This window comes from Siphateles boraxobius, unplaced genomic scaffold (genome assembly GCF_051911475.1).
Source record: "Siphateles boraxobius isolate OS27281-9 unplaced genomic scaffold, OSU_SipBor_1 25, whole genome shotgun sequence".
NCBI classification, from domain to species: domain Eukaryota; kingdom Metazoa; phylum Chordata; class Actinopteri; order Cypriniformes; family Leuciscidae; genus Siphateles; species Siphateles boraxobius.
In genome coordinates, this window is record NW_027508866.1 from 11,860,596 (window position 1) to 11,876,044 (window position 15,449).

At 39.5% G+C, this 15,449-nt stretch overlaps 1 protein-coding gene across 1 annotated transcript in view; it reads left to right on the forward strand.

Annotated features, from left to right (window-relative positions):
- The first annotated feature begins 5,629 nt into the window (after positions 1-5,629).
- dchs1b (dachsous cadherin-related 1b) overlaps positions 5,630-15,449 on the forward strand; it is a 99,786-nt gene continuing 89,966 nt past the window's right edge. The window contains exon 1 of the mRNA XM_077242657.1: positions 5,630-5,762. The gene's annotated coding sequence lies outside the window, so the exon portion shown is untranslated. The remainder of the gene's footprint in view (positions 5,763-15,449) is intronic.

Below are 15,449 nucleotides of genomic sequence, written 5' to 3' on the forward strand. Positions count from 1 at the left end.
CGCACCACTATGGCTCGGGTCGAGTATGAAGTAAGCTTCACTTCTTCTTTGGTTGAAGTACGCTCCCCTGAAGCCAGAGCATTGCCCTGAGCTGACGCCCATGCATAGATGGTAGGCCCCTGACTAACTGGGGCCTCCGTTGAGGCAGAGTGGCGTATGTTGTACTCCCCTTGTTTTAAGGGTGCTAGCTTTCTTGCGGAGTACACTGCCATGGGCAATGTGATTAGGCACCAGGATGCTGTAGGCGCTGTGTAAACAGTTTTTCTGCCAACTAAGGCCATTAGGTAGTAGGCCTCAGCAGGCCTCCTTGATTGGACAGCCCCCTAGAGGGCACTGTAGGCCAGCTCACTTTACGTGGTTGGCCTTGGTGGTTCGGGCAGTTGACTCACTGATGGGTAGTAGGCCTTAAACAGGCCTCCTCGGAGGTGAGTCCCAACATTGTGGGACATACCTTATAGCGCTACTGGAAGCCCATTAGTAAATTATGCTTGTGTAGTATGGTTCCCAACAGTGTACTTTATGGCAGAATATGACTTGCTATTAGCTAGTAGTCCCGACCAGGCCTCCCTGATAGGCGAGTCCCCAGCTGGCTGGCCTTAGCAGGCCACCTTATACTATCACCCAGACTCAGGGCTCAAAGCTACCAGTGGTTATCAGGTAGTAGGCCACTCAGGCCTCCCTGAAGGTGAATTCCCACTTAAGATGGTTATCAGGTAGTAGGCCTCACCCGGCCGCCCTGAAGGCGAATTCCCACTTACGTTGGCTATCAGGTAGTAGGCCTCTCTGGGCCTCCCTGAATGTGAGCTTCCAAATATTGTGGCTGTCAGGTAGTAGGCCGCTCTGGGCCTCCCTAGGATGTGGGCTCCCAAATATTTTGGCTGTCAAAGGTAGTAGGCCTCACCAGGCCTCCCTGAAGGTGAGTTCCCACATACTGTGATTATCAGGTAGTAGGCTCCTCCAGGCCTCCTTGAATGTGAACGGTCAGGTAGTAGGCCTCACCAGGCCTTGGTTCTCCCTCCCGGAACCTTTTCTGCCTACAGCCTGGTTTGCCTACCAGGCAGACCTTGTGCTCCCCTCACCGAGGGTCTCTATGAGCATGCGGCTTCCTGAGTCTGGTCAGACGGTCGTAGGCCTCTCGTGAGGCCTCCCAGTTAGATCAGCCCTTAGGCCTTCACAGGCCTCATCAGTATTTTGAAACACAGACACTGGGTTGATCCGTGGATCGAGTAGAGAAACTCCCCTCGCTAGCAAGGGTTGAAAGCACTATGCTGAGTCATACTCTCCGGGATATCCCGTCTCTGAGATCCGGGCCGAGTGGTTCTTTGCCAGCTTCGCAGTCCCTCGGGTTGGATGCCTTACTTAAGGCATTTGTCCAGAGCCTCTGTCTTCAGACAGACAGGATTTGGCCAGACTAAGTGTCTATGTACTGACGCCAGGTCAGGCCGTCCTGGTGGCATTTCGGGGTGAGTACGTTCCCCTGAATAGTGACTGGCTGGGGTTCCTTCGGGTTCCCTAGACACATTCCCTAGAAGGGACCCCTTCTAATTGGAAGCTATGGTTTCAGGCCCGGAGCCGGCCCAGGTAGGCCTTTCATTTAACCATGTTTATGAAGGTTTTTCCTGTGAGGCTGTAGCTTGTGCTATGACCGTAGGGAATGCTGTCACTGACAGCCAAGTGTAACCTGAGGGTGAGTGGTTCTAGCGTTTCATTTGAAGTTGCTGTTTCTGACCGTTGTCACTGCCACTTGGCATGCACTCCCCTTAGCATGGCGGCGTTGGTATATCGTTCCCCATAACGTCGTTGACGTATTGTTGAGTTCCCTTCGAAAGGGAACGTCTCAGGTTACGACTGTAACCTATGTTCCCTGAGAACAGGGAACGAGACAATACGTCTCCCTGCCATGCCTCGGGGCTTGCCTACCGTACAGTCCCTTCAGACGATAAGGTGATTTGTCATGTTGCAAGGCGCCCTTATATACTTCCAGGTCACACGTTAATCATTACTCTAATGATTCCCGGGCTGTCGCCGGTCAATGTGATTGACGTGATTTGATAGTTATTTCAGACACCTCTCACGCCTGAGGCGTTCCCCATAACGTCGTTGACGTATTGTCTCGTTCCCTGTTCTCAGGGAACATAGGTTACAGTCGTAACCTGAGACGTTTTCATGATGTTGTGATGAACAAAATCTTTCAGGATTTGATGAAACACAACTGTCATAGACTGAAATGATTGAACTTGAACTGTGAAGCTTAAATGTGCGCACTCTAAATGTGCGTATTAAATTCATTAATATATTATGAGAAGTAAATAAATACATATGTGGTGAGGCTATACTAAAGGACTTGAGTTTGCTATATTTTGCCATTCAAAAATAAACGTATACTCTGACTTGAGTACGTTTTGAATTATGGGTGGCACTTCCGGTTTGGGGAACTCCCATTCAAAAAGACTGAAACGAATCATTTCAAATCATAAGGTTGCCCTACAAATAAAGCTGATCCGTCAGTTTGACTTAATGAGCTATCAGTTTTCTTTCATGTTTTATCTAAGAATAACATCAGAATAACGTAACACTTGGTATTTTAACGTGACATGTTATAACAAGAATATCTATAGTAAGAGCTCTGCATTCTTTTCCTCATGATTATTTTCTTTTTTACTTTTGAATTTCGCTGTAATAGTATGATAAAGGTCAACATATACTGCACATTTGTGGTCTGTTCTCCCGATTTAATTTACGATGTAGCCTATACCAATTCACTGGAATACTCCCCAAATCCTGCACGTCTCTTTCCAGGTTTGGTTTCACAGGTAAATTTACAATTTATTATCTGTCAAAATGACTGAAATCACTTTAAAATAGTATCACGCAATGCTGAGGTAAAACATTTTTTTTATTATTAAGGCAACGTATGTTACATAATACAGATTACCGCCGATTTTGCTGTGGAAAGATACTTTTTCATAGATTATTCATGGTCTGTTGAACATACCTTGTTTACGCTTTTACACTTTGAAAATGTCCTTTTAATTTTCAATGGTTGAAGGGTAAGTAGAATAATGTAATGTCATCGTACACGGTTTAAAAATATATTATTGCGTCCAGAGCTAGTCTTTCACTGATTGTTTACAGCTTAACGGAAGTTACACCCATAATTCGCGCAAAGCGTCATGGGGCGCAGGAATACTGTGGATAGGCGTGTAGTGTTTCTTCGCAAAGTGACATCGCCAACTACTGGCCTGGCATGCAAAATACAGCGTTTTTAGTCATTTTCGTCGATCCTTGTGAATGGAAAAAATCCAAAGCAAAAAGGTTGTCGTGTAAGCGTACACGTAGATAGTTTTTTGGGGGAAAAGAAACACACACTTAAAGAAAGCCCACTCGTTTACAAATACGACCTTGTTCATGTGTGTTCTACTCGTACAATCTCTCTGACATGACCTGAATGCACCATAACTTGACTTTCATTGTCTTTAAAGTCCAATATCTGACCACTGTAGAGAATAACAGTAAAGGCTGTTATGACTTTGTGAAAAAATACATAATTTCCTCTCCTCACATTATGGAGAGTGACCTCATCCTTTATGTTTTAGGGAACAAAGTGTGAACTAGATGTACCAGACTTTTGGCTAGAGAGGTAATGTTGATCGACAGAATAAGTAAATTATCCAGAGTTTGAATAAATATTTCCACAAAAACATAACGTTACTAAAATGTTTTCCTATGTAAAATTAATAAATGTCCACATTTTGAAGTAGGCTATCACACACATCAAAAATGTCTCGGTCCAAGCCAGTGAAAAGTCTGTTAGGACAGCCAAACTCAGCCTGTGTGAATGGCGCTGGCACCTTAGACAGAAACCCTTATTAACTCTAAATGAGCCATGACAAAATGACTTCACTGTGATTGGACTCACCAAAGCTAGGACATTAAGCTCAAAGATTAAGATGGCTTGAGCACGAGTCTTTCACAAACTTTCAGGTACTCATGTCCCATTTCTCCAAAAGATAACAACAGCATTGGTGGGAAATCAGCAATGGAAAAGCTTCAAACGCAACATACAGTACAGCTCCACATGCTTAGGTTTAACTCTGTGAGATTACATTTAAATTGAGTTTGTGTGTTTTAGTATGGCTGGGAATTTGCATGAGCCTCTATTGGCTGAATTGTATTGCATCTAGACATAAAATCAGAGAAATAGTGAGGCTGATATCTGAAGGTTATGAACAGAGGCCAAGTGTGTCCTAAACCTTGTGGGGAGCCTCTCCCCAAACACTCGCACACTAGAAACGCAACGTCACCATCTGCTAACACTTAGGAGCGTGTATCATGAGTTTTGCGGTAAAGTCTTTTTACAACAGAATGGAACTGCAAAAAATTTACATATAAGATGATTGAATGCTGATTTCAACTCAAGGTTCATAAAGGACCTACATATGTATGCGCAATATTCAGATTACAACTCTGGAGAAAATGGAGAACAGGGATATTTACAGTAAGACTCTTGGATAAGAACACCTTTTAATTTTCGAACGTTTGAATTGTTTAACAAGGAAAGACTGTGTTCTCTTCTGCAGGTTTGTATTCAGGCAGTAACCCATCTCTCTACTTAACGCTTGGGTGCAGTTGGAGGGGGGTTGACCTGAAACCCAGGTTGATAAATGACCTTGCTGTCACACCGATTCTCATGGTGCTGCTGTGCACTGAGACTCCATCGGTCTGCGGGGTGTACGCCCATGCTCCCTATACTACAAATAATGTCCAGCAAGGTCTAGTAGACATTTTTTATGTCCACTCACAGACATTAAATAATATGCAATGCTAATTTATTCTAAATCATCAAAACATCCATCAATCTAAAACCTCAATGAATTGTAGGCTTTCACATTTCACAACCTCTTTTTTTGTACGCCCACAGCCCCAAACCTCATATATATATATATGTGTGTGTGTGTGTGTGTGTATATATATATATATATATATATATATATATATATATATATATATATATATACCAATTAATTAATAACTGTTAGGTTGTTTACATAACACTTAGGTGTTTTATCTTATATAGGCCTTTATATTTAATACTCCTACATAATTATATATATATAATGTGCATATATGCAAATGTAGTCTTTATGCAAAAACATAAGTTACATACACCATCAAACTATATTGGACGAAGGTAGAATCTGGTTCTTTGTCTTCAAGCCATTTCTCCAAGGTAGAGCATGGTGGCACTACAGTCTACAGGAACTAGTCTGGTCTTTTCCTCAGTCCTCCTCTTTTTTCCAATGCTCCCCCTTTTGTACCGCTCCCCACGTGTCGAATATATTTGCAACCCAAATTAAGAGAGGCCGGGCCTGAGGTGGGTGTCGGATTTCACTCGCGGAGGTGCGGTGTATCCACAGAGCGTCCAGTCCATGCAACATTGGATGCTGAGGTGACCGTTATACGGAGGTGCGCGTTACTATTAACACACAGAGGCAATCGTACGATATCCTGATTCCGTTTGGTGAATGGAATAGTGAATGCAGACCCGCTCATAACTGATAGGCTATTATTTGCCGGTGAAAGCGAGGAGTATTTGCTTGAGTATTTAATCTCTTTCCCATGGATTTAAGGCTGATGTATTTATCTTAAAAGAAAAACGATCCGTTTGAGGCTGGGAACGGGCTGGATACATCTGCATACAAATTGGATTTGAGTGAGACAACGGATGCTCACAGACAGCGGCGGAGCTCGATCAGATGAATGTAAGAATCAATGTCGTTATCTTATCTTTCACTATGATTTAAAACTGTCTGCTTAACACTAATTCTGACACCTCATGGGTTTGCTCAAGAGAAAACGTTGGGGGGCTGCACGATTTAGCCACATTTTTATTGATAATTTAATTCATTCACATATCTGTTTGAGCAAAACCAATCGCTTCTTTGTGTATGCAAGAGTGTGGTTTCATTCATTTTCTTTTACCCCGATGAAGTGACTGTATGCGTTCGCGTCTTTCATTTCAGCTGGTTAAAGCAAGCAGCTTGGATGCGTTAAAGACTCAAGCAGGAAAATTAATGTTTCCTAAATGGACCAACACGTAACTCACAAGATATCGCCTCTAGAAACAATGTAAGAGGCGAAACCAAACAGATCTAGACCTACTTAAGGTTTAATTAATTAACAAGTTGAGAATGTACGTTCAGGTGTATTTCCACAGGCAGGGTGCAACAGGGGAGTGGGGGTAGTTGTGGTTAGGCTGTGGAGTCTTACTGTTGGGGTGAATTCAGGTTTATTCTTGGGACACTTTTTCCAGTCATCTCAATGGCAAAAAGTGTCCCAATCAATCTGAATTCACCCTACTTGTTAAAGAATATTCAACAGTGATTTAATTCTCAATTCAATGGCTTTTTCAAACAACTTTTCATTAACAACAGAAATTGCTTTTCCATCAGCAAACATGACATCAACAAAAGTGTTGATAAATAATTACAGTAGGCATTTTTTGCTGCAAAACAATTAGGCCTGCTGTAATTAATCACTTTATTAAACATTAACATAGCCTATGGCCTAAAAATAATCAATTGTTAAGTCTTGAGTTTGCACAAGGGAAGCTTTAAAAGAACAAGATCCAAAAGTCATATAGGCCTATAGAATTTAGGCTACTTAGAAATAGTTGACTCTGAAAGTCACAACTAATGCAGTGGGTATTTTTAAACGTCCATGTTCAAATATGTTTTCTGATTGTACTGTTGGCACAGAATCCTTCCTACCTTCACCCAACCAAGTATACGGTCTTGGATCCTACAATGAGCCATATCTTCACTAAACATGGGATTGCCCAGTGCTATCTATTCCTCGCGCGTAAATTGAAACGTTCTCAGTAAATGGTCAAGCGGAGATCGGGTTCTTCTTGAGCAGCGAGGCGTGCATTCTCCGAAAACAGACTCCCATTTTTAACAAGAGACATATGCTTGAGTTTTTGTAGGATTACCAGTTTTTTTTTTGCTCTCTTTTATCAGTGACTGCGGCTACCGGACATGTAGCTATATTTTGTGCCTGCAGTCAACGTAACTGCACGCACCTCATGACATCAAAGCATGGCTATTATTTGGTCGCTTATTCAAACTACACAGGCTGTAATCAAGTATCATGAGCGTGTAGTAAAAAAAGAAGAGAGCAGTTCTCTCACTCATGTGTAAAAGGCATGTAATAGTGGTGGAACTGACTGAAGTACCACTGAGGGGTTGTGTGCACTGAGTACAGAAAAATAGATGCTACGTGACCGCAGATGTGTAAGAACTTACCAATTTTGCTATGGGACCCCACTGTTGAGTTCTGTGGTGATTTCTTTAAGACTGCACTGCTTTAAAATCCACTTCCCTCAATTTTTTGCGGCGCTTAAAGAGAGACTCTGGGACTTTTCACTGATTGTGTCACTGTATTAGTGGTGGGGATTTTTCAGTGACCTTTCTGGAGGTTATATCATTACACCTTTAGGTGGCAGCAAGCGTTTTTGTAAATGATGGAATGAATCATTGACTAAACCGATTCATTAACCAAATGCTACTACTGTGTGTTGCTTGGAGACACGAAACAGTAAATCCTGCTTTAGTGGTACAAACTATCTTGTTTATTAAATTGTAGAATAAAAACAATCACATCAGTGATATGCGGAACATCATGTCTGCTCGTTTGATGTATCGCTTCAAATAATTTACATATAGGCTACTCTTGTCAATATTTTAGAGGATGAAAGGTCAAAATCACTCAGGATTGTGGCGCTGTTCTCCTGTTCAATCAGCACAAATCTGTGCGTAGGATTCAGCGGACGCACGGGCCATAGAGCCGTGTCAAAGCATGCTTCATGGCAGTCTATGACAGACCAGACACCTGTACCGTTGATATTAATAAAGCAAAGATCAATGTTCAATAGAATGTGGGAAGTGTCACTGTGAGTTTCACTCGGACGCCATGCATTCATGAGTGCTATTTGAATTGTAAGAACCATCTTTTCATTGGACATTGCCCTGTCAGTCATTGATTGACTGTCAGTCATGTAGGGCTGCCACAACTAATCGATAAAATCGATTATAATCGATTATGAAAATCGTTGTCAACGAATGTCATTATCGATTAGTTGGTCTGCTTACGTCACGGGGAGCGTTTACTGGTACGCACACACACGCAAGGTCTCTCTCCCTCAGGCGCTCTGCCGAGCGCGCGCGCTACACGGTTTGGAGCAGTCTCTTCTGTCTCGCATGCGCGCTCTTGCTTGCGCGCTCTAGATTTCGGGAGTTTGAACTAATTCGCGGGCATCAGGGAGCCGCAATCAATATGCGGGAGACTCCCGGCACTTCCGGGATGTCTGTATTTTGTCTCGAGCATCAGGTTGTGCAATCAGTTCGCTCGCAACGTAAGTGATGGATTAAAATAGCGCTACCGCAGAAATAGGTTAAATTAAAACGGTGTTTACAAAGTGAAGCATTAAATACAAAGGCAGTTAATAACAGCAGCAGTAAAATATTGTTTTTTAGTCACTGTACTCAGTGGTTTTCAGCGAATGCTTGTGCACTAATGCATAATTTCTCCTGTCCTTTACTCAAGCCTGTTAGCTTGCTGGGTAACGTTACCTCCGTTCCGTTCTCTTTTTATAGCATTTGTCTACTAAGTTTTAATTGTTTTTCAAACGCGATCTACTGCGGCTCTACATTCACACAATTGTTTTCAGTCTTTCTATATTTATTTAATCAATTTATCCTTATATTATATTATTTTATATATTATATATATAATATATATAATATTCTTTATCCTTATATTCCTTATATATAATTAATTTTAAATAAAAATTAAATGAATTATATATTTAAGATGTTTTTAGTTTGTTTTTAGTTCAGATATTCACATCTGAACAACATGTCTGTGTAAATTTGTTTTAACAAAAATTGTGTTAAAACATAATATGTTGGATATCATTTTTTTAACAATAATCATGTTTGTCAACTTGCCATCAGCAATTATCATTAAAAACAATGCAAATATTGATATTAGTAAAACTCAATGTGTGGCTTTTGCACTTTTTAAAGTACACTTTTACACATAAATACCCTGATTTACGGTTTTATTTAGTTATAATAAAAAAAAAAAACTAATTTAATTTCTATCCGATTAATCGATTAATCGAAAAAATAATCGTCCGATTAATCGATTATCAAAATAATCGTTAGTTGCAGCCCTACAGTCATGATTGGACGCGAGCTCTCGATTCGGCGTGGTTTTGAAGAAACGGTGATGTACATAATTGACAGTCACAGCACACATAATTTCAAATCATCACTGTACACGGATAGCTCGTGATATCATAGACTGTAAAAAAATATGGACGTAGTGTCCGTGACGTCACCCGTAGGCTTCTGAAGAGCATTTTTGAAGCCCAATCGGGCCAAAGCCGGCCAGAGCCATCTTGGCAGCGCATCACTGCGCGTCACTCTCGGATATCCGAAAATGGGTAAAGAGGTGTTATTAGCCTGAGGTGACTAGTCGGCTAACAGACAGCAGACAAACGGCTAGTAGTGACAGCAGCAGCAATCCACCTGTCACTCAAGTGACCACGCCCTTAATTATGAAGAACTTTAAGGCTTAATATAATTTAAAAGGATGAGTTATAAAAATATACAGGCTCTGCTGTAAAGTTGCGCATATTAACATTGGAGGTGTAAGGAATTGACTCTCTTTTGGAGCCTGTCTCTAGCTGCCAGTTGATGAATTGCAGTATAAGTCACTTTAAAGAGAGACCGGAAGGTTGCCACTGAAGTCTGTTGTGAATCGTAACATATTTCATTTGAATTTCATAATCGTATTTCTTGCACGCTTTTTGTAAATATTGTAAGAGACAGTTATGAGCTTGGTTAAATATTCTTACATTTGTTTGGCAGTTTGCTGACAGACAGACAGACAGACAGACAGACACAAGATGTTAGTGTTGATCTAATTATCCATAATAATTAGGCTAAGTGATGTGACATCTGTGATTCCTCTCTTTTATAAATCACACTCACAGGTTTACATTAGTTGAAATATACTTAAGAATGATCCAGGTCTATTGTCAATATCTTTAATACAATCCCTTTTCAGTACCAAATAAAGTATACAAGTTATTATGACTCCTCTGGAACCTCTTTTCCTGCATCACAGATCATAGCTGATGTCAGGAGCGCAGGGCACATGTGCTGCCTCTGCGTGAAACACGTTATAAGGCAGTAAAAGAAAGACATACCCAGTGAGGGGGAGTCTGTTCACTGTTGCCCATCAACACTTGGAAACTGATCAGAAGCAACACATGGGGGGAGAGGAGCTGTTTGATTTAATTAGAATAAGCCAAGAGAATAGAGTGTGTGTTTCAGTTGGAGGGGATTTGAAACCACTCGTGACCACCACATATTGCTTGAGGATCATTTGTGCAGCTTATGTACTTGGTATTTTGTTGAATGATTGCTATTTAATATGAATGTGTATTTGCTACCCTTTTTTAAAGACATTGAAACTCTAAGATTAGAAGTATGGTCTGAACTCTTTGTTGGTCTAGGGGAAACCACGATTAATCTGTTTCCTGCAAACGCCGCAGTCGGAAAAGGGAGAAATAGCCCCTTTGCTGAGTGATTTCTCTGTTTAGATGTTAGATCTCAAGGGTGTATATCCATTTCTCTTTCCTTGTGCTCTTAATTGAAGCCTTATAATCATTCCAGAATTGTTCTTTAGAGGAAATGGTTTGCGTGTGATTTTATACACTTGCCTTATATATATATAAAAAAAGAATGAAAACATTTAATTTTGGAAGTTATTCTTGGATGTGCCACAGATCAATTCTCCCTCCTCCCTCCTTTGAATGGATGAAAAATAGTCAACCGAGGCTCGTTGGAAATACATGCCTCTACCTACATTTTTGAAAAACTTCAAAAACATACCTATATTTACAATTCACTGCAGTTTCCAGCTGAAATGAATTTCCTCCTTGTCACATCAATTCTGATTACAATGGCAGATTATCAATTACTAAAGCCTTATCTTAATTCCTTGCACAATATTAAGACCGCTTAGTGCATGATTTGCAAATACAGTTTGATATTTGCATCTCATAACCGACTCCATTGTTATGGCTTTTCTGACTTGGTAAACTTGCTCAGTAGCTCACCTGGTACTGCACTTGCGATGTGAAGCACTCGGGTACAAGTCCAATGAAAAACTAATCACTATTAAAAAGCTCCAAAGCAAGCTATAATGCAATCTCATTTTTGCTTTTGCTAACACTCTCAGTTCGATTTAGTGTAGGTGTTGCGTTATTTTCAAGTGCAGTTGAGCTAATACCTTTTAGCACTATACATTTCATTTCCTTCAACTGCCGCAATGTGTACAACAACAACCAACATAATAAAACATTTGCCAGATTCACATTCATCTGTTTCAAATGAAACTGAACATGCTTTTTAGTCCCACTCACTGGACATTTCACTTTGAAAGTGTCGCGAACATGCAGGAAGCAAAATTTAGCTGAAATGTCGCCACAAACACTTTTTGCAGATATAAAAACCAGACCTTTTTTCGTTTATATTTACATACTATTCTAACTTACTTTACACTCCAAGATAGGTAACAAAAACTGTCTAAAACTTTGTGTCTGTGTGTAAATGTTCTGTTTTTAATTAGCTTACCTAACGGTCTCTATTGTTAGATTTTGGAATCGGCTCCCTGGCACTTTGGTTAGAGCCAAGCCATTATATCTAAGCGCTCCAGCGGCTCCTGGGAAAGGTTTATTTTTTTCCATCTATGAAGCATGTTCTTGCTAAGTCATTTTACCAGGTGGTGATCCACTCCTCTTGAGTGAGGTTGCTATATACGCTTTCAATGTAAGTGGTTACTGAAGTGCAACATTTAATCTTTGCTCTTATTTGTGTGTCTTATATACAAACCAGGCTTGTGAGATACACAGAGCACTCAAAAGACACTGAATGTTACACTCTGCTCTCACCTGAGCTGCTCATTCACTCAGTAATAATGTCATTGAATCATTATAATGTAATTGAGAGCTTCATTCACAATACTCCTGTGGCGAGCAGGACGAGGCTGAGGGACGTGAGAGAACGGCGCGCATATCTTACGGAGGAGCGGAAGCATAAAAGGAGGAGCGATGACGCTGAAGATCGAGAGAGGAACAGGCCTGATTTTATGTTGTGTTTTGTTTCTGTTTTGTGTGGCCAGCAGTCGTCCGTGAGGGGCTGCTGGCTTATACTTTTGTTTTTGTATTTGTTTTATTTTATTATTAAAACTGTTAAATGTTCGCCGGTTCCCGCCTCCTTCTTCCCTGAATCGTAAACACTGCTACAACTCCAATGGAGTGTTTCTATGTCTAAAATCCCTTTACAGCATATTTATTCAGAGTAGCAAACTTCAGAATGGTGGCACTGTGGCTTTGTGCTGTGTTTTATTTCTCATGGCTAGTAATGGTAGTTGTTCTCAAGCATCAGCACTGTCAAATGGACTGGAAATACACGTTTGTAGATAAGGTCCGAGTTTGGACAAGTCAGTGTACAATTCTACTGAGGCACAGTTCCTTTTCCTTAATAGAAAGGTACCACGGCCGGTGGTGATTGCTCTGGGTGTAGGCTTTCTGTAATTCGAATTTAGACAAACATCTGTTTTATACATTTTAGCATTAACTACCCCATAGTCTAAGGAGTAAAAATATTTTGGTCATTTTTATTGGTCATTTATTTCTTATGAAATTGACACATTTTTAGTATGTCATTAAAATTTTATACAGTAAAAGTATATAGAATATTATTTATATAATAAGATTTTAAAAACTGCATTTCTGCATTTTCTTTCTATCTGGTTTTATCATCTGCATATATTTTAAAATTTTAACATTAATTTAAACATTTAATTAAATTTTTTAGATTTAATGTTTAAATCTAAAATCTGGGTGGAATATTTTAATATAAATTTTTAATGACATACTAAAAATGTGTCAATTTCATAAGAAATTGTGTGACCAATAAAAACGACCAAAATATTTAGATTTCAATTTTATGTTATGTTAATGTAAAATTTTCTGTTGTGATACAGGACTGTGTTACAGCGATTTAACTAATTATGTTTAAATGTTAAACCAGTCGAAGAGCAAAGCATTTGTTTCCTCCAGAGATTTTAACATCTGATGCAATTAGATGTCAGAGATGTTTTATCTCAAGTAGTCAGTTTAGTGTGTATAGTGGGACAGTGTGCTGTAACCTGGGAGACATAGGAACCTGAGATGTGGCATCTCAATGTTCAACGTTTGTTAAACAGTTCGTCACTGCTTATTAATAATTCAGGGAGCTTGTCTCTCTCACAGTCTCTCTTTTCCTGTTACATCCCATTCCTCGAAAAAGAGCATGCTGTACACCCGACCCCGATCATAACAGGGAGACCGCAGGTTGTTTTGCTCATTCACTGAAGCTTTCTCTTTCTTAGAGCACATAGTGTGCTTGGCAGGTATAGGCAAAATGTTAATCTGATTAAAATAATTTCTTTATTTAAACATGGCAAATCACTCAGGGAAGAGGTAAATAGCAATTTACTTTTTTTTTTTTTTTTTACTTGTGTTGGCATAATATGGTTCACATCTATTTTGTGAGAGTAAAAGTCCTTGAAACGGAATATTGTGACATAAGTGAAACGGCTTTTGGAATGAGAAAAAAAAAGTTGGGTGGGACTTGATTTCGTCCTTGGGGATTTGTTAGATTGTAGGAAGTTGGACATTGCTAACTAAATGGAGGCAGATCTGAATGCCAGTTTGCCATCAGTTGTGTAGGATATATAGCCCCACCCTCTGCCGAGACATACGTCATGAAGAGAACAGATGGCAGAGATAAATCTTTTATAATAAAAACTGCCACATTCTGTAAAAATTGGAATTGTCAATTTTGATTACATGGTGACTTTAAGACAAGTTGGACTTTTAACAACCCTATTTTGGTTTACGACCTTGTTTTGTATTTGGTTGGTGAATGTTTGAACATGCAGAGTAGTGTGTAGGGTGTATGTCTATCATCGGGAAATTCTTCTTGACGATTGATTTTTAAAAAATAGGCTATAGTACATATTTTTTTTAAAAACCATGCATGCATTTATATGAATTTAATATATTATTAAGTTCAATCCCATTCATCCATCCATCCATCCATCCATCCATCCATACATACAATTAAATATTGGCTAATAATAACATAAATAAAATAATTAATAAATAATAATTATATTACATGTATTATACATGTATTAAATGATAATGTATTATCTAACATATTTACGCTATTTCAATATATAATTATACGGCATAAAAAATACTAAATATATTTGTAAAACTGTGTAGCTTTCACTAAATTAGGGTTTACTGATGATGATGATGAAGGGAACCTGTGTTTCTTGGGTGGCTAGCATGAGAAAGGTTTCACCTGAACTTGTGGGGTCACTGCTTTAGCCCAAACCTTGTTTTTTCTGGACTTGGCTCTGATTGAAGAAGGAAATTTGGAAACATTTCTTCCTTGCATTTTTGCCACAGTGACAAACTCCATATTTCCAGTTACTTTCTCAGGAAACCACATATCCTATTAAACCTGTGCCACAGGGAGACCATAAAAAACCAAACTAGTATGTGCTTGTGTGGAGAGAAATGTCCGGAAAGCTATATTACACCAGTTACTTAGGATTACATCATTGTTGTCCAAACTGGGGGACAAACTTTTCATTCACTCACCTGATGATGGAGGGTGTTTTTACTCATGAGATCTTTCCTCAGCCCATGTTAGTGTGATATCTGAGAGATTTATCTTTTCCTGGGGCTGGTAAACCTCCCCTGAACCAGTGGCAAATTCTCTAAACGAGATTTAGAGTTGGCATTGGTTTCAACCTTGGTCTTGATGTCTTAAGCTGTTTTGTTTAAATGCCACTGAGGGTCTTTACACACTGAAGAAATTAGTAGTAATTGCCCTCAGAAGTTTAATCTCGGCCTTTATTCAAACGCGGTACAGATGACAGCTAAAAAGCGTGTGTTGGCTACCATGAGCTCAGTGAGTGAGTCACTGGTAAAGCACGCTGATAAGGGATTTTATTGGATCTCATATCTTTAGGGTTTTGCAAATGTACTGTATGAATGGCTATCTTTGTAGAGAATTAAGTTTTCTTTGAGATATAGAGTTTTACAAGTGTAGTGCATTTTCATACCGGGCTCACAAATAGTCTTCATCAGTGGTTCTCTTTGCTTCAGGATTTTACTTTGGACATTATATATATATATATTTTAAGCAGATTAAATTTAGCATTGTTTTTCTTTCCTCCTCCCAACTAGTCCAATAAGAAACTTGGTTTTCATCCAAAATAACCCCCATATTTATTTTACTATATTACTTTGT